This window comes from Cupressus sempervirens, chromosome 4, assembly GCF_028749045.1.
Source record: "Cupressus sempervirens isolate cs-2001-9-10 chromosome 4, ASM2874904v1, whole genome shotgun sequence".
Classification (NCBI taxonomy): Eukaryota; Viridiplantae; Streptophyta; class Pinopsida; order Cupressales; family Cupressaceae; genus Cupressus; species Cupressus sempervirens.
In genome coordinates, this window is record NC_143121.1 from 563,513,627 (window position 1) to 563,534,738 (window position 21,112).

At 35.4% G+C, this 21,112-nt stretch overlaps 1 long non-coding RNA gene across 3 annotated transcripts in view; it reads right to left on the minus strand.

Annotated features, from left to right (window-relative positions):
• Positions 1-16,156, minus strand: part of LOC149562453 (uncharacterized) — a 97,418-nt gene extending 81,262 nt beyond the window's left edge. For all 3 annotated transcript variants that reach the window (XR_016363946.1, XR_016363945.1, XR_016363944.1), the window contains exon 1: positions 15,722-16,156. This is a non-coding gene — a long non-coding RNA (uncharacterized LOC149562453). The remainder of the gene's footprint in view (positions 1-15,721) is intronic.
• Positions 16,157-21,112: the final 4,956 nt, after the last annotated feature.

Sequence of the window (21,112 nt, forward strand, 5' to 3'; positions counted from 1 at the left end):
TGGTAGCTAGTCAAAAGTTCTAGCAAATAATAAGTGGCAAATAGAAACTTGAAGGAGAAATAAAGATAGTGATTGCAAAATCTGATGAATAATAAAGTTTTGATCGTCCTTAATGGATTTACCATAGTATCTCTCAATTCCTTAAAAAAAGGTACTGTGAATTTGTGTAATGATGTCAATTATTTCAATAAGACAAAACAGATAGAGTTTGAAGGGAAACACAGAATTTTTTTTATAATCAAACAATGACAGTTTTGAATTCTATTCTAGAACTACAGTTTGTCCTATTTTGTAGTCTTGGGTGTTTCCGCCACTTGCAGCCATTGATCACAATAAATAGATCGTTGTATTCCAGATAGGAAATGTCTACTACATAATAAAGTTACCGATAATTGTGTATTTGTTAAGATTTATTGAATTCTCTATGTTGGAACCAAGGAGCAAACCCACTGCATCTATAGGTGGAAACTTGTACTCCACTTTTTGGGTCCTTCCATTTTTCTTTCTTTCTAAGATTAAAATACATTATGTGTGCATCGTTTTGTGTAAATGGGCAATAGGTGTATTTCCCTCATTTCTCTTTATCTATTAACAAGAAGTTATTTGAAAGAGCATTTGAAAGGAACTGCAACTGCTTAATGTACATTTTATTAGAATATTTGAATTTAACTTTTAAAGATATAATTTTTGAAAACAATATTTTTTAAAATTATTAAGTATTTTTAATTAGTGATGGAATTATAAGTTTTATTTTGTTCTCATTTTACTGATACAATATCTAATGATCATATACATAATATTATATATGAGTGTTTAATTAAATAAAATGTAATAATCATATGAATAATATAGTGTATATGAATATATACTTACATTGAATTGTTTTAAAAAAAATTGTTAGGGTATTACTTTTATTATTAATTCAAAATAGTGTACAATGGTTTTATGTTGTTCAAGAGGACACAATTTTATACTTGTAACAACAAAATCTAAAACAAAAATATATTAAAACATTGATAATTATAGGGGAACTTGTTGAGCCAAGCTAGTGAGGTTTTTCTACTCAAATGCAAGCTCCCAACCTATACTCAAGTTTTTTCAAAATTCTAGCCAAATTTGTTGATGCAATGGAGAGAATCCAGAAAAGGTTATTGTGGTTTGGAATGGAGGAGAGGAAGAGGTTATCTTTGGTTGCCCGGGACCAGGTATGTAAGCCAAAATCCAAAGGGGACCTGGGAATTAAACCTGTAAGGCAACTCAATAAGGCCCTTCTTGCTAAGCAAATCTAGAGAATGTATGGGGAAGATAAAGAATGGAATCTTATATGAAAAAGGAAGTACCTCTTCAACTCTCCAATTCTTGATGTCTTCTTCAACTCACCTCCTATCATGAATGGCTCTTTTATCTAGAACTTTATGCAAGAAGCTAAAGATATTGCAGGTAAAGATATTGCAGGTAAAGAAAAACGATGGAAGCTAGGGTGGTAGCAAGGTTTGATTCTAGGATGATTGTTAGTTCGAGGCTATTTTGGTGGATGTTTTCCCTAACCTGCGGTTAATTCATATTTGCAAGAGTTCCTTTGGAATCATGGTTGTTGACTATTGGAAGTATTGTTCTTGGGTTAGTTTATGTTCTATTGATTCCAGTCTCAATGATATTCACATATCTCTAAAATCTATTCTTTTAAGAGATAACAGGAAAGATAAATCGATTTGGACTTTTCACCCTAGTTGAAGATTTTATGTGTCCTCTACCTTCTCCTCCTTGTTTTGAACTGATATTTCCCCTTTCTAGTCTTCTTGTTGGACAAAAGGTCTTATTCTTAAGATTGACATTTTTTGGCTTTTGATGTGGAATAAAATCTTGATTGTAGACAACCTTTGGAAAAGAGGGTTCTACATGACTAATTGGTGTTTCTTATTTAAGAATGATCAGGAATTTGTCCCTCGGTTGTTCTTTCAATGTCCTTATTCCTCGAAGGTGGGGTCATATTTTGAATTCTTGGAACCTCCACTGGGTTTTTCTACAAAGATTTTAAAGGAGTTTTCTTAACAATGGAAATGCCCTGCTTTAAATTCAGTGGCAAAAAAAGTGTGGTCTCTTGCTGCTCCCCACGTATGTCAAAATGTATTGAAGAAGCATAATAATAGTGTTTAGAAATAGGTTTCTCCTGCATGGGTGGTTGTGACGAAGACGATCAAAACCATTAAGGAAAATAATCTTTTTATCATAAAGGAAGGGACCTTTGAGAATGAAGGTTATGATCCTTTTTCTCTTCTTCTCTGCAACCCCAATGCTAAAGGAAGAATGGAAAAAGGTCAGGGTTGGGAAGGCATAGACACCTCTACCAGATGGTTGGTTATGTGAGAACTTCAATGGTGCCGCTAAGGGGAATCTCGGTCAAGCTAGTTGTGGTGGCATTGTTAGGGATATGTATGGCAATTTTTTGGGTATAGTAGTACATGCCTCTGGGAATAAAGACTGGCCACGTGGTAGAGGCTAATGGGTTGTTTCATGTGCTCAAATCGGCCAATCATCTCAACTGCAAAAAATTATAGATCGAGGGTGATTCCATGAACATTATTAATTGTCTTCATGGAAAAAGTAATGCCTTGTGGACCATTGATCCTCTTATAAAAGAGGCAAGAAATAATTTTGAATTCTTTTGAGAGTGTCTATATCTCATTCCTTCTAAGAAATAAACCAAGCAGCTGACTGGATCGCCAACATGGCGATCACAAGTAAGGAGACTATTATGTGGCTTAGTGGCATCGGCATAGATAAACCACTAAGGGCCATTAGTTGCAAGCATAGGAATTGAGAATAGGAATGGCTATTTCAATAACAACTATTTTTTGGAATGGACATAAGCTTATTTTAGGGGCAAAATGGGAATATGTATTCCTATTCTCTATTCCAATTGGCACAGCAAACAGAAAATAGAAAACATATTGCTAATTTCATATTTCTATCCTAGCAACCAAACGAGCCCAAACGAACCCTAAAGAAAATTATTAAGACCTATTTAACAAGTAATTATGTGGGAAAAATTACAAAAGATCATGGAAATGAAAAATAAGTACCTTGATTTTGTTAAACGGTGCATCATTTATTGTAGTGTGTGCCGGAATATCAGTTGCACATCATTTCCTCATGTGCGATGGGTTAATTTTTCGATTGAGATCTGCATTTTTCCTAAACATGTCCTCCATGCCATTTCTCTAAAATTATAGTTTGGTCATTTTCCCTCAGCCATGTGACAAGAGTCGGCCTCTTGCGCCGAGTGGAAGAAAGATGGGGAGGTTTGGAACCATCTTAATAAAGGTAAGATTACTTAGTACCTGGAACGTATCTGTGATTTCAAGAAGGACGTTAAGCATGCTTTTTTCAAAGGATGGGAGGGTGTCTGTTACTATATGGGACTAAAGTAGAATTGAATGTGGAGTTTATTTCTGAGATCTTTGGTCTGCCAAATACTGGTATACTCTTTTTTAAAGAGAGAAACGTCTTTAGTGTGGTAGTGCGCAAGTTTCCTAAAACTAAGGAAGAGGAGGATATGCTTGTCCAGGTGAATGATAATTATAATAGTGCGAAGATTAAACCCATCTGGAAGAAAGTTCTTTTCTGTATTATGGCTTATTTTACTCAAGAGATATTCTAGGGTGCACAATTATCATTTTTCCTTGCTCAATCATTTTCATTAAAAACAGGGTGTCTTTTCCTTATTTCTTGTTAACTTCCCTCAAGACTATTTTGGTTGAGCATAGGGAAAAGCCCAAGAAGTCGGTGCTTCATAAGGGGCCTCATTCTTCTGATTTTGAAGTATTGTAAGATGAGCACTCATGTTTCTGCTCTAAAAGATCCTAAAAGGAAGAGAGTTTTGGAAGGGGAGGAGCTTGAGAAGAAGAGTTTGTGGAGCTTGAAAATGGGAAAGAAATCCCTTTTTAGAACGCAAAAACAAATTGATATGGAAGAGGGGATGGAGACCAAAAGTAGAAGTGACTCAGGAACAAAGGATGATGACAGAAGCCTTGTTAACACTCTTTTTTATGAGGAGAAAGGAATGTAAATTGAAGAGGATATTACTTCTTCCATGAAGAATAAGGATAAAGAGACGGAGACCGGTATTGAAATGGTAGGGCCTCTCATGGCCGAGTCAACCAAAGGAGTGAAGACCAAGGGTAAGCAGAAGGATAAGGTTGTTAAGAAACCTGAGGAGAAGAGATTGCTCAGGAGAAGGGCCATAATGGGAAGGAGGGCCAACTTCCCTTTATGAACATTGTTGACTACCCTCATTCTAGTTCGACCAAGGGGATCTCTGACCCTGATAACATTGTGATCCCAAATGTTGAAGCTCAGAAGGTTACTGGAAGGCCTGGCAGTGGAAAGGAGATTACTACTCACTCTTGCCATGGTGTTCCTAGTGGAAAGGTGTAGTGTACTATTGAGTTTCTAAACAAGGTGAAGTTGGGGGCTGATAACTCTTTGACAATGGACAGTTGGATATAAAATGAAATTCATAACCTTGAGGCTAAGGTTGGAAACCTCTAAACACAGTTGGATAGGGAATTCCAAGCCAAGATGGAGTTGGAAAAGAAAATTAGGAAGGTTCTAGAGAAGTTGAAGATGTATGAGGATAATCTGAAGGACATCCTGAGATGAAGTGAGGAGAATATGAAGGTGGTTACTCAAAAGCTTGTAGATTTTTTTGCCAGAATGGATAATAAAGATGGTAATCAAGGTACTTGTTACACGGGTCTAGATTAGGGGATGGATGTTGTTGGACCTGGAAAACGTACAAGGGCGAGTATGAGGAAGAAAACTCAAGGTGTTGCTGCTCAAGCTATCCTGAGTACTGCTGGTGATGTTGCCATTGTAGAGAAACGGGTGGATCATGTCCTTGGAGAGATTTCCTAGCTTCCTCCACGTCTTTGTTTATGTAGCTTGTTGTGTCTTTTCTGTCTATTGGGTTGGTTTTCAGTTGGTTTTGGTTTTGGTTTTGGTTTGGTTTGTTAGTTGTGTCTCTAGTAGTGTTCTTTTCTAGTTTTTTTGGTTTTGATGGGCTCTATTGAATATCTTATGTAATATTGTTATAAGGGGTTTCAGAGGGAAACGGCTAAAGGGTAAACTATTTTGTTTGCCCTGTCGTTGCCGATGGCCAATATGCATTTTGTTGGCAACGACAGGGCAAACAATATAGTTTAACCTTTAGCTGTTTCCGTTTCAGAGTCCCCTCAAAACCTATTTTACCTTAATCCAAAACATTGATAATTATAGGAGTAGTATTCAATAGAAATCTATATACTATATGAACAAAAACAACATTCTTAAATTTTTTTAAATGTGTTAATATAAATAACTTTTTGCCATATTTTTTTAATGTGTAGAAAACAACATGAATTCACTTTTAATATTCTATGTATGCATCTAAAATGATATTAAAGTAGAAAAATCATTTCTGTAAAGTATTTGCATGCTTGGTGCAATCAACAATTTTACCCGAGCTTAAATTCTTCTATTTGGTGGAAATAACTAGGATTATTGAAATATAAAGATTAAGATTCTTCTATTCAAAGGATATACATGATTAAGCAAGAAATTCTTCTTTATATTGGAGACGATGATGGAGCTGCACGACTACATTATACAAGACATTTATGCTTGGATGAACATAGAGAGAATCTATTAAAAATTCCTATAAAAAGAATTTGAAATAGAAAGAAAAATCAAGTAACTTCCAAATCTTAATTATTTTGATGATCATTGATTATTTCTTTCATGATTATAAGTAAATATAGAAAAATATTTTAAAACTATTCATAGTGTATTTCAATATCCTAAAGCCTTGTCATAAAAAAGAACTTAAAAAGAGTTGGTTGAGTAGCATGACTACACTAACAAAGTTCATAATCGTTAGTCTAAAATACTATAGTAATCTTATGTTTAAGAGTTATCTCAAAAGCACTTTCATAAGATTTGAATGGAATAAAATAAAATATGCAATAACATCATTTAATATATCATGCATGATATATATGCTCATCATTCTAGCCTCAAAATAGTGAGTATTTAAAATCATTAAAAAATTATGGTTGTTTGTCTTTTAACATGAGCTATATATTTGTGTTGATACAATAGTTTACATGATGGAATGAGGCAATTGAGAAGAAACTATGTGTCATTGGGAATTTACACGTGGGTTATGTAAGCCTAAATTTGTAGGAAAAATAATGCTATGCTAAACTTTATACACTTGTGTTTATTGATGATATTTGTATATTTATAGAACAATTGATGAGCTAATACCCCTTTAGGAAGGCTTTGATAAAAAGAAGTCACTAATCGTAGATTTTCCTATTATCATATCCTAATTCGACAAGAAAATAATTCTATTAAATGTTCCTAATGTACAATGTCTTATCTTTTAATTTTGATTTTATTTCACATGTGAAGTTAACTAGCATGCCTACATTTTAAGGGAAAAAAATTAGAAAGAAGATACTATGAGATATCAAAAAATAAAATTAGAAAGCAGATACTACAAGATATCAAAACATAAAATATAAAATAAAAGAAGTTAACTATTAGAAAAATAAAACATAAAATATGGAAGACATTATCTCTTATACATATTAATTTGAATATGAATAGCAAATTATTAATAAGTATCTTGATATAGCTCTTGAGGAACAAAGTGGGACTATAATGTAATGTCCCCATTTTAGCAGTTGACCAAGTGTGTGTGCGTTAGCCTTGTTCTACATGGTCCCGAGGGCTAACGAAGGGTTTAATGGGATCTTGGAGTGTTTTGGCCTAGTCATTTCCAGTTTGGGCCAAAATGAAGTTGATTTACTCAGTTTCAGGCATACTTACTATTTTTAGTAAGTCGGCAGGACACAGTGCAGGTCAATTTTGGTGATTGGATTCGATACTCCTCGGTGAGAGCTTTCCGATGAGCTATCACTCGCATTATTCGGAGTTCGATTGCTAATACATTTTAATGCCTAAAGTTTTATTAAAGTAACGTCTAATTTAATTGTAAAATATTAAAGTGTTACTTTAATATTTATTTTATGGTGATGTGTACCCAAGGGAGACATAAGGGGTATTTTAATATATGTTTTATATTACACATCTTTTATCCCACATTGCCCATATGAGTTGAGCGGACCCGTGGGAATAGAATAAAAGGAAGCATCTGTGGCTTCATTAGGCAGGTTGAATATGAGAAGAAATTGGTATGTGAGTTGCAGCTCAGTTCTTGGCATCTGAGGACGTCTATCCTCTCTTGTAACATTCTAGACGTCATTCCCTTGGGGTTTGGCCTTTGGAATTCTTTGTTTTTGGCTTCATTATCAGGCAGTTTAGTTGCATTTCCGGCTACAGGCAGATTTGGTATTTTGCTCATATCTTCTTCACTACTTGTCCGACGCTTATGCCGCTTTGAGGGAATGGTATTACGAAGGTAGTGGACTGATTGAAGGACAAAGTATTGCAGCAGCAAGTTCGTAAGCATGGGCTGGAGTATTATGACAATATTGCTGAAGTAATTAGTGAGTTGATAAATCTGCCATGTATTTGGTTTTATGAATTCTGAAAATAACATTTTATTAGCAGCAGTTCATTTCCACTTTGCATATTATTGTAGTTCCTTTCTTGTTTATGTTGTATGATACCAATTCCATGCATGAAATACAACAAACAAATAAACGTTTGATTTCCGGAGTTATAAGGGGTTTTAAGAAGTTGAATGCAAACTGTTTGACATAATTCCTTTTAGCAATTTGGTTTAGTTTTTTGGGACATCCAGGGGTGCCCATTACATATAAGAAAACATATTGCCAAGGTCAACAAAAGAACAAAAAATATCTTCGAAATTAATTATCTTCATTATATTTCTTAATTTTTTTAATGTGTGGTCTACTTCCATTTTCTAACATTCGATTCCACATTTTAACTTTAGTTCCAATTTTACTTCTTAATCTAGACTACATCTCAATTTTTCCCTTTAGAAATAATGAGAATATTTCTATCAAAATAATTAATTAAAATGTGTTAAATGGAAAATGAGAATATTTCTATTGAAAGTCTTTATCTATTCAAACCCTTTACTAGTCAGTGTCTTTCAAAATTGTTATCCTATTGTGAGCTCCATATCTATTTTGTATTCCTCGTCAAGTCAAATCTTTAGTTCTCTTGATCTTATTGTCTTTTGGCTATCGCTAGGTAGTTGGTCTTTATCACTTGATATTTATCATCTTTTGAGTATAGTTTATCATCTCCCAATTAGCATGCTCCCTCTTGATCATTGTCTTTTGACTATCCTCCATACTCAAAATCAACCTTCTCCTATCTTCTCGTTAAAATATCTCGAGTTACCTTACCCTTTTTTATCCTTCACTAATCCTAGACTTAGTTGTCATCCTACCATTTGAGATGCCACCTTCCTAATTTCCAAGGTTATAAATTTGGCATGCTCATTTATAAAGGAAATAGAACACATCCATGATGATGATATGCGACAACTTTGTGAGGATAGACCTTTGAAGGATGTTGACCATGCCATTGATGGTGATGTGGAGGTCCCTTTTCAAAGATAGAGGATGCCCATGTAATAAGTCATGTTTTATAAAAATTAAAAAAAATCCTCATGGTGGTAATGCAACATCATCTAGATCATTAATTCATGTCATTGGCCACTAAAGGAGTCAAGTTGCTTGATGATTTGTGTCCCTACTCAAGGAAATCAATAATGCAAGTGATGCTAGTGCTAGCAAACATTCCCAATGGACCCATAACATAACCATGTTTCCATCATCCCATTTACAAAAGAAGAAGCCTTTAAATCTTTGATAATGTCAAAAAAATAGAATGTTCCCCCACACGATCAATAAGACAACCAAGGTCTTGGTACCCAACAATCCAATCAAGGTAATCAATCTACCCAAAATGAGTGCATTCAAAATCTATACAAGGGATATTCAATTACCAACATATAACTACTGGTTCTATTACCATGCACCTAATTAAAATGCATATTCACGTCCACCTCATTACCAACAAAATAACGCCTTGGCTCAAAAAATTCAAACCCCACAATATCAAATTGCTACCATACAAACTAGGGCTTCTAACATGAAATTCATGATTGAGGACCAATGCCCTTATCTTTTTAATTCAAGCTTACTCATGTTTCTTTTTCTACCTAATTTTGAGGTACCTAAGTTTGACAAATACATATGGAAAGGTGGCCCTTGGGATCATATGAAAGAGTTTTTTCTTCACAACTCTTTTAGAAATTTATCATAATGAGACTTATGTGCGTCTTTCCACATAGCCTAGGAGGTCAAACTATGGACTGGCTCTTAGGATTACCTTATGGGATCAAGACCTTTAATGTGCTAACAAAGAAAATTATGACATATAATGCCTATAGAATTGAACATGAAGTTAGCATGGGTGACCTATGCAACAACAACCAAAAAAATGCATAAGCCTTCATCTCTTTCCTACAAATATGGTGACACCTAACAAATAAATGTTCTTATAACATCCCTAAAAATTATTGGTTGAACTCATTGCACAAAATTCAAACCACAAGATTGATTTCCAAATTTAGATCCAATGGTTAACTTCTTTTAAGAAGATCATAGAAAAAGGGTTAATTGTTGAGCTCTCGATTCTCAACAAAGAACCTATACAAATCTATAAGGACAAGAAAGACAAAGCTAATTCTTTTAAGAAAAAAACCTATAATAGTAAAACTAGTTCAAAACAATGCACACATAAAAATGTCATTTAATTGATTTGGAGAAAAAGATTCATTTCTCTATGTTGTTACGCTAGAGCTAGTGTGACCAACACCATTACTTAACCTCAATTTTCTTTCTTCTATGGAAATAATGATTGATTGTTAGTATTAAGATGGACATTGCTATATTCACAATATATATGTGATTTGGAAGAAAATGTGATCTCTAAACTAGCGTAGGCATGATATAATGTTTGAAAAGGATATTCTCAAGAATAATAAAAATAAAGATATCGAATTCATTTTTAAAATAATGAATGCATTATTATTATTATTTTGGAGCGTTACGATAGCAATTAGGTCTTAAAATGAATGTAAGTGCATATATACTAAATTTTGAATTATTTTATAAATAAATATATTAAATTAATTAAATTATAAATATTGTTAAAAAGTAAATTTGAAATTTTCTAAACTAAAATATCTTTTAAGCTAGTAAATGCATTATTTAACTATGTTTTTAATCAAGTAAAATTCATAGGGGAAGAGATCCACTAACTAACTGGGGGTCCAACCATCGTGATAGTTTTGCCATAGATGCCTCCAATTACTACTCTTAAAAGAGCTCCAAAAAATGAAAACATGTGTATTAATAGTTGATTGCACATATAGTGATAGTTGATCAGGTTTTAGCTTTTTTTAGCTTTTCTTGTTGGTGATTGACCAATTTGTGCACCACTATTGGGACATTTCATAAAGACTACTGGGACATTTAACTAAAATATGTGTTTTTTGATTGACTAACTATTGGTCCATGAACATGGCGTGTATCGAACGAGCGTTTTGAAATAGCACAATATCCAAAAGTCAAAACCTTAGCTTTAAGCTCTTCACTCACCTACAAAGGTATTATGAAAAAATCGGCAAAATCTGACCTAAGATTTACGAATTCTAAGTCCACTAAATTAGCATGAGCCACTGCTAGATCTACTAGGTTTTTTCCCCTAGAACTATATTTTAATTAAAAATTAAATTTGACATTCATTACAAAGAATTTAATGAAAAAATTAGGATATTGATTTTTTTGGAATGACTTCATTCATTTCAAAGACCGTTGTTTATCCAAAACTATGCGCAAAACCAGGCGGGTTACTTTAAAACTAATCTATAAGGAAATCAATATCCTATCCCGGTTGTCAATTTGTTTCGCTGCAACTTGATGGGCACAAGGCTCATGCTAATAATTCTGTTCCCACCCCACCCAAAAATAGGTGGATTAGTGACTTCCGACGAGTAAAATATATTAAAATAGCGTACCCATTAGTGCGTACCTTTAATTTAAGGTTTGCAGCGTCAAGAGTTGTCGATGGACATTTGTAGTGGTGCCACAACCAGGCTCTGTAGGGAACACCTGCTCTGCGCAATCAATTATGCGAATTTTCCTTCATCATATTGCTTTCGTGTGGAAGGTGAGATCGCTTCCTTATTTCTTCAAGGGTGTCAGGTATAGTAGAGAAGCTTCATTGTTGTAGATCGAGAGGATACTTGGCAGATATGGACATGTTAGCCATGTTGGTTGAAAGATTCAAAGAGTTGAAGGCTTCACAAGAGTTCGACAAAGAAGCCCTGTTAGAAGCGCATGAGAATTCCTTCAAGGAGATGAGGCAGATGGAATCGATGCGAGAGTGTGACACAATTGGATTTACAATCCGGAAACAGTCGGAGCATAAAGGCAACGTTCTATTTGGAACGCTGTGTGCTGATCCGCTCAGAATGGTGGGCATTATGACTATCATGGAAGACCAGTATGGAGATGCTGTGCGACTTGCAATATACAACATTGAAATGGAAAATGCGAGTAGGCTTTTTCCTAAAGGCTCCAAGGTTGCAATCAAACAGCCTTATTTTAAGCAAGGCGCCCAAGATGGTGCACTCATGCTGCGCGTTGATAATCCACGAGACGTTCAGATTTTGTCTTCCATTCCAGGAAATGAAGAAACTTCATTGGCTAAGAATTTGCTTGAACTGCGCAATAAGGGCAACAAATACTTCAGCGATGAGGATTGGAACAGAGCAATTGACTTTTACTCCAGATGCATAGACTTGGCTCTCTCGCACAACAATGCTGAGCCCAAAATGCCCTCTTCCTCAAAAATACAGGAGGAAGTGAAGGAGAGACCCTTGTGTATTCATATTCAAACAGGGCAGAAGCAAGGATGAAGTTGAAGGAGTACCCGGATGCCGTACGAGACTGTGAAATGGCATTAGGCCTTGATCAGAAGCATCTCAAGTCCTTGTTTCGCAAAGGCCGGGCATTCCACTCTCTTGGAGAATATAAGTTAGCCTGCCAATGCTTCGATAGAGCTCTGGAGCAGTCCCCAACAGCAAAAGAGATCCAGATGCAGTATGAAAAATCAAAGGAACTCAGCCGTCAGAACCAACAAGGTAATTTTGATCTCTCTTCCTATTTCATAAACGGTGGTTGTAGTGCGCCTGAGTTGAGCAATTATATTGGTCCTGTGCTGATTAAAAAGTCAGTAGGGCACGGCAGAGGATTGTTTGCCACTGACAATGTAGATATTGGAGATGTCCTGCTCGTGGACAACGCCATTGCATCTAGCAGCATTAAGCTAACCAGATTGAAAGGAAGCCCTGAAACAGTCATAGGTTGTATGATAGAAGTGAAGACAAAACTTGGTCATCTTAAACGGGAATTACAGGCCAAAATCGTTTCCTCTGCAGCGTCATCTCCGAGGATATTGCAGCAGCTAGAGTCCCTTGCCGATTCGGATGAAATGAAGGTGCCCCCCATGGATCTCTTCAGGATCAATAATGGCAGTTGGACTAACTACGATGTTTTCAATCAAGTATGGAACTTAGACCAGCATAAACTTGCAAAGATAATGCGAAATGTAGGGTGTCAAATACAAACTACAGAATCAAATAGTGAGATGAATAGACAAAATGAGCAATATGGTCTGTGGGCACTTCCCTCTTTCATTAATCATTCTTGTTTTCCCAATGCCAATTGCATTATTGTGGGAGAAGCCATGTTTATTATAGCCGCAAGAAAAATTGCTGCCGGAGAAGAAATTGTGAGAAATAAAAAAGTCAATTAAAACTCACAAACCTAAACCTAAAAATCTGCTCAGCACATGAAGGTGCTGAGTGCCAGTTTTGCTCAACACTTGAAGGTGCCGAGTGACAGGCAACAGATGTCGAGCTAGCTTGGCACAAGAGGAAGCCGAGTAAGCTCGGCACACAAAGGGCAAAGCCCAGCAGCAGTGGATGCCGAGTGAGCTCGGCTCAAACTGGAAGATAAATATAACTTAGAAGAATTTCAACGTGAATGCTTTCACCATTAAAACCAGACAGCCAATGCTTGAAGCTTCTAAACAATCTTGTCAAAATGCAATGAATAGAAGAGGAATCAATGGATTCAAGTATGCCTGCTTGCTTTCAATTCAACTTAGATTAAAAACATTACAAAATCTGGGAGCATTCGGCTTCAACCAGAAAACTCTAAAATAACCCTAAACTGGTAAAACTTCAAACTTCAATGAACTTTAAACTTGCAGCTCTAATGGCTGCATACAATGGTGCCTGAAGCAATCACTGCTTCAATAGGACAAATCCAACAATAATGAACTTACAGAGTGAACAAGGAATCACGTGCAACTGGAGAGATTGGATCTGCTGATCACTTTCTTCTTTTTCCTTCTCTGCTCTGCTCTGCTAAACTTCTGATCTGCTGAATACACTCTAACTGGTCGAATAAATGTGAGACATTTCTTTTGTCATATATTTCCCCCTCTTTCCTGATTTCAAAACTCACCTACCGCATTCATGTTTATGACTGTTCTGGAGTTCGTCCGGGGTGGTAGGTGGGCGTTTGGCTCTAGGAGCAAACATCAACAGAATTAAATATTCCAACAGAAATAACAATCCCTTACTTTGACACCCTTTTGCCACTGTTCAGACGAGAATCAGCATTCAAGGGATTTAGTTGTGATTGTAAGCGGTGTATGTTAGAAAGGTCCCTAGTAAAAACTGAAGCATCACCGTTGCAGGAAATTGCTGAGCTCGTTGACTCCATGGACGCCACCATGCTCTCTGATCTTCAGTTATGGGCAACTGCTATGCGAGTGGAAAACACCATAAATGCCCTCACAACTGAAGAAAAGCAGATGATAAGAGCATCGTTTTTCCCGCTCTATTACAATATATTTGGGTTACAGCGCATTCATCCTTATGCCAGAACAACTTTGCCTTCTTTGAGGGAAGTATTCGATGGCATCCAAGAGGTTGTTCCAGGGAATTGTATTTGTTTTGAGTTGTTTGCAAATTTTCCAGTTTATGCCAAGAACGAAGCTGAAATGGACAAAGTTCTTTTCGAAAAGGCCTTGGAAGTATGTGGAGCATATATGGGAAAGCACGAAGAAGGGCTTCTTAAAGCTGTGTCGAACTCCGTTGCAACAGACGTCTTCAAACCGGGACTTGCTGTGTTCGGCTTAAGTGAGGGCAATCGTTAAGCTCGTCTTTTTGGAGCAGACGTAGGTGTGATTCTTTCTCAAAAGATGGGCAGAGCTTTTCTTTATTCTTAAAGTTTAAAGAGACGTTGTATTTGACTTGTGAATCTGGCGCAGAATGTGATAGTGGTGTCTCCAGCATATGGATATGTTAGAGTGAAATATATAGGTAAATGCAGTAGTTTATGTATTATAGACTGGTTTGCTTGTGGATTTTAACGTGTATTTTCTTCAATCAATAAAGCAGATTACAGGATTATGTCAATGTAGATATGTGTGTGTATATGATATTTCTCTAGACTGTTCTTATTAGTAACTGATTCGGAACTGTTTCTCTGATATTCAGAAATCATTTGTTTGTTATAATTTAAGATTTCCCTCAACTGTTCTTATTTCTAAAATGTATTAGTCATTAGAACATATGTATCTGAAATGTTAGATTTCTACAATTCTATGGATTGTAATTACTGAAATCTTATTACAAACTTCACAAAACTTAAAAATCTTCAAAAATAAAAGACTGTGCATGAAGCTCCTATGACTTTACCGCTGCAACTATCTAAATTAATGGCTCTGCACGAGATCATACAATATTTAACGACAGTCCTGATGCAAATTTGTACAATTGTTTCTTCCTTCCGATACAATATTTAATGGTACTTCTTCTTCACTGGTGTATTTGTATCATAAGTCATTTCGCTCCTCTCCTGTATTCAGTTTTGAAATCCCCTAAAGCTACGCCGAAATCTAATTTTCTTAGGGTTTTGGTTTCTACTTCTTGATTTTCCTAGGGTTTTGGTTTCAACTTCTGCAATTAATTGAGTCAAAACTTCAGCTATTTCTGAGATCTGATATGTATTCTGTGACTAATCGGTTTAAAACCTTGCATTTGCTATGGTTTTCCTGTTGAACACTGGAAAAAAATGATCAAACCCGTTCCGTTTTCCGTAGTTTTTCTTTCCTAAAATAAGTAAACCCTAAATTTTTTTCCTAGGTTTTTGTTCTCGATTTTTGTGAGAATATAATTTTTTTCCTATTTCATTTTTCAAAATTTCTTTTCTTTCTGAAATTTCGATCCCGCGCGCTAGCTTCCGAGGTTATTGTGTAGAATTTGGCCAGAATTCTTTCAGAACCCAAATTTTAAAGTTGTTCAACTTTTCCCTCTTTTTTGCCTCTTGGCGAGAGATGTCGGGACACAGAAAAGGCGGAAAGGGTTTAGGAAAGAGAGGATCGAAGCAGCTCAGAAAGGTTTGGAAGGTACATCAAAGGATTATTCAAAAGGAAAAGTTATTTATAAACTAATTTTAGAAATAGTTAAAGCATTTTGATTTTCATCCTTGTCTTTACAATCAGGTATTCCCAAGCCCACAATCCAGCAGCTTGCCAAGCAAGGATTGAAGCGTCTAAATAAGCAAACACCCATGAGTTGCAAAGATAATACCTGGAAAAGGTTCCTCCTTAACTTTTGCAACACGTCCATACTCTACTTCAAAGATCCCCATTCCAGCACAGGTAGGCAGGATGCCTGGGTGTGAAATCTATGATAAGCAACCACTTTCTTATAGCAGCAAAGAAAAAAACAGTAGCAATAACAGTTCCAATACATCAACCCTTAACATGAACAGAAAAAAAAACTCTGTTAAAAACAGAGTGTTCTGTTTTTAACACAATTTAAATATCTGTTAAATACAGAAATTTAGTTGCATCGGAATAATAAACTCAAAAGGAGTTTTCAAAAAAAAGCATTTGCTAACAGATTTGAACGTAGAGACATTCCAATCTACTACTACTAACAGCAGTTTGCACACTGAAGACTCGCTCACTTTGTAAACTATAGTTACAATAAAAATTAATGGAAAAAATAACAGTTATGAATTGAAACATATGAAGTGAACTCTCTATATCATAGGCTGGAAATTATATCTTGAAATTATGACTTTGCACCAAACATCTACATATTCATCCTTCATGTTAAGGGTGCGGTTCTATGAGAGGGGCTACAAAATCTACTTTTTAAACTTTTTTATTTATTTAGTAAGTGAACTAAATATGTTAAATTAATAAAATCATGAGACCATTTATTTTTTAAATTATGGGGTTTTTTTTTTTTTTAAATAAACTCCACTACAAAATTTATAGGATCTCCTAGTTTAAAATAATCCTAAAAACATATTTTAGGAAGCCACCTTCCATGGGCCTGCACCTTAAGAGGGCTAACAATCTTATCTTGTAGTTGCTTTGATAATGATACATGTGAATTGATCTTGGGTGCTTATGTGCTTCAAGTATGTCAACCTCCTTTTGCACTAAATCTTGAATAAAATGATATTTTAGCTTAGAATATTTTTTTCTACTATAGTGAACAAGATTTTTGGCCAACTTGATGACACTTACTTTGTCACATAAAATCACAACCATTGAACTTGCTTTTATCTAATTTCTTCAAGAATATTTCATAGTCAAATAGTTTGTGTATTTGTTGAAGTGATTGCCACATATTATGCTTTGATGGATGAGAGGGTAATAGTACTTTGTTTTTTTTTTTAACTTCATGTAACTCACCCAAACCACTAAAATTGATAAAATTGAATTGTTAGAACGGTAGTAATGAATACCAAAATTTAGAGTTTCTTTCATATACCTCAATATTTTCTTGGTTGCCCTCGTGTGTATATCAAATGGATTTGTTGTATTCCTTGAAACCAATGAAATTGAATGTGCAATATTATGCCTTTGTGGATTAGAAACATCAAACTCCCAACAATATTTCTATAAGTTTTCTCATCAACAAATTTATAACCGTCATTTGCATGCAACACAACTTCACAAGCACTTGGAGTGGGGTATGGATTACAATTAGCCATATCAAATTTCTTCGACATATCATTTGCATACTTCGTTTGACAAATAGAAATTTTATCCTTATTGAGAAACCTTCACTCCAATAAATTATTGCATAAGACCTAGATCTTTCATCTCAAATTCTTTCATCATAGTAACTTTGAATTCATCTTTCATTTTACAACTAATACTTGTATATAATAGACCATCAACATATAAGCCTATAGTGAGAATATCATTACCTCCTTGCTTGTACTAAAGGGCATGTTCACTTTTTTTTCTCTTGAAGTCATTATTCTTGAAAGTAGCCATCTATTCTTGCATATCATGCTCTTGGTGCTTTCTTAAGGCCATTGTGGTTGCTACACATATATTTCTTCTTCTATGTATTGATTCAAGAAGTCACTTTTAACATTCATATGATGTATGCTTCAATTATTTTGAGCAACTAATGAAATCAGCATACTAATAGTCTCTTGTCTTCCTACTAGTGCAAATGTCTTTTCATAATCAATGTCATATTCTCATGTGAAGCCTTTTCCAACAAGTCTTGATTTATCTCTTTCAACACTCCCATCACTGTTAAACTTTGTCTTATACACCCATTTGGTGTTGATCTTCTTCTTGTCATGTAGAAGTTGTATAAGCTCCCAAGCGGTATTCTTGTGAATGGAGTTCATCTCTTATTCACTCCTTGCATCCAAACCTCATTAGCACATGCCTCTTAAAAATATGATGGTTCAAAATAAGCCTTGGAGAATTAGAAAAATTTAACTGTCTCATGTCTTGGATTTTCTTCATGTGCTTGATTTGTGTCCCTTCAATAAATATCACTCAACCTTCTCATCTTACTTGTAGGCCTTGGAGTTGAAAATGTAATTGTATTTGGACTTGAAGAACTAAATTCAGGGTTGCTTGGAGGATTTATACCACTTGAAATATAATCATTAGTGGGGTTCTCATCATTATTCAAAATAGTAATCGATTTCTCAATATGGCCTTTTGTATGACCATACACTCCCCCTTCATCGAAAAAAACATATCTTGCCACAATAATCTTTTTAGTGAGAGGATTACACAATCTACATGCTTTAATTTCCTCATTATAGCAAATAAAGTGCACGATTCACTTTAACATCTAACTTTTATCTTTGTTGATCAAGTACATGGGTATATGCATATGCTAAACAACCAAAAACTTTGAAATGATTAAAATTGCCTTTTCTCATATTATGCTTCATAAGGTGTCATCTTGTCGAGTGCACTCCTAAGACTCATGTTTAGAATATACACATTTGTAGTATTTGCATCTCCTCAATAAGAACTACTCAAACCCTTGGCTTGTAACATGCTTCTTGTCATTTATACGATTCTTCCTTTCAGCCACTTCATTCTGTTGAGGTGTGTATATGACAGTGAGTTTCCTTTTGATGTCATTCATCTCACAATAATTTTGAAAAATCATTTAATAATATTCTCCTCCATGATCTGTCCTCAAACATTTGATTTTGTACCCTTTTTCATCCTCTTTGCGGACTTTGAACCTCTTGAATGTATCAAGGGCTTCATCCTTGGCCTTGAAAAAATATACCCAACACATTCATGAGTACTTATTTTGTAACATAGAAATATGGGAGAGATGAAGATGTATATGGTGCTTATTAGACTATTTATGACCACACCACACTTGACCTAAGTGGATGGCTTCACGAACAAATAATGGAGAATTTAAGTAGGATCAAGAAGCAGTAAAGCAAACATATCTTGAAATTTGGAGCTATTTTTGTGAGCATGTTCTTTTATTTTAGAAAGGAATTTCCAAGGTATCTACCCTTCAAATGGGCAAAAGATGTACCTATCACAACCTAGATTAGTAAATTATACATGAAGAAGGAAAAGGAAATGCTACCCTATGGGAGTATTTTATGAAATTTCAGCAGGAAATGCATCAAAAGGAGAGGATTCCCTTTAGCCTGGTAGAGGAACACAAATATGAATTTTGTTTCATTACAAATGCAGACAAGTGCTTGGTTCAGGCGATTCAACCAAGAACTCACTAGTTGACACCATTTCAGTATGTGATAACTGAAGAAGTGGCATGACCATACCTCGAAAGGTTATTGGCCATGCCAATAGACCCTAAGTATGGAAATAAAAGGTAGACTCCTCAAGAAAAAAGAGATGAGTACACGAAAGAAAAAGTCAAGGAAATCAAACAAGAAACAAGATCTCAAGGCCATAGAGATTGAAGAAGTTGAAGAAATGGATATTGAAGAAGAGCTCACCAATGGAGCTCCATCTAGTCCTCAACTAGAGGTAGACACCAAGGGAAAACTTAGACCGACTAAGGATTCCTCACTTGTGCTTGTGGAGATAGAAAAAGACACTAGTAATAAGGAGGCGAGTACAACTCAGCTAGCAAAGCTAGAAACTTACTGAAGCAAGAGCATCCAATGGTGTAAGGGCAATCCTGTATCACCCAAAAATATTCTTAGTGTTAGTTGTTGTTTAATGTGTTTGTATTTATGGATACCATTTGGTCTAAATAGAGAGTCCAACTCTCATAGTTCCACTATTGGTTTCTTGAGTAGTGTTTTTTAGCACCTCAGGATATGTACCAGTGTAGAAAATAGGTTATTTTGTAATTGAGTCATAATTATGATGAGTTAGATGGTGTAAGTTTGAGGGATTATTTAACTTGCAATTTAAAGCATTTCAGAAAAAGAATCAGGTCAAAAGGCTTTACGGTTTGAAAGTTATTGTAGTTTTAAGTTACCTAGAGACCCCTTAAGAACACTTCAAAGTCAAATTTGAGGCACCAAACGGCCTCATAAGGGCTTGAAAAATGGGGGGGCTATAGAGTTCTTGGAGAGCTTTTTGAAAATGTAACTGGTTTGTTAATCGAAATCCTGAATCAAAAGTTATGCCTCCCAAAAGTTGGACTACCATTTCTAGATTCTTCTAATTTTGCATTGACTTCTGATGTGTCTTCTAGAACCTTCTTCTTTGGTGGTGGATGCCAAATGGCATATTCTAAAATGTGTTCCTAACCTTAAACCTAATTTTGGTTACTTAAGGCCATTTATTGCATTGTAAGGGCAACTTTTGCAAATTTTGGGAGAAGGTACTGCGAGAAGGGATTTTCTCTAGAATCTAATAACATTGTAACCCCATAGGGTATGTAGTTGAATCTATTTTCATTACTTAATGTAATAGCATATCATTTCTGATAATACAATTCTCATTTTCTTGTTGTGTTCATTTTATCTTGGGTTGTGCCCTCATCAAGTGGTATCAAAGTAGGAGTTCCTTAGTGTGTAGACAAAGCGCCAATTGTAAGGTAGTTTGCACCACACTTGTGTGGTTGTGGGTTTTGAGGTAGTGAGAAGATGCCTCCATAAAGAGAGCATGGTGGAAGGGCCAGAGGTGTTCCTCCTAAGGTTATAGTCCTCTAAAAACAAGTTCAAACTGTATATGAGCAATGTTAGTATGCTAATAGAAACCAAATTTAAATAAAGCTTCTACAAACTAAACAAAATTCATAAACTTCAAGATAGACTGAGATGAGCTCTCAATTGAGAATATGAGCCATTAATGGACTCTCTCAATAAGAAGCTCTCTTGTTGAGTAGCTTTATCTAAATGGATAGGATGTATGCTCAATATGCTTCCAAAGGCTTCAATGGATGATTGTGGATTTTTGGTGTGGATAGATGGCTTTAGTATGGATTTGTCTCTCAAAATAGCATTATAACTTTACTTCATGGATTGTGTTATTTTGCAAAGGGGAAGGATCCAATTTATAGGCAAGAGGCTTGAGGGATTGAGGGCTAAGATGCAAGGATGAGAAAAAGCTCATGGAGGGCTCAGATTGCATGAGAAGAGAGCACATGGATTGTGCTTCCTTATAGCCAATCAAGGAGTGACACATGTCACATGGTGAGAGGATGGAGGAAAGGGGAAGGATGAGTCAACAAAGGAGGCTCAAGGGA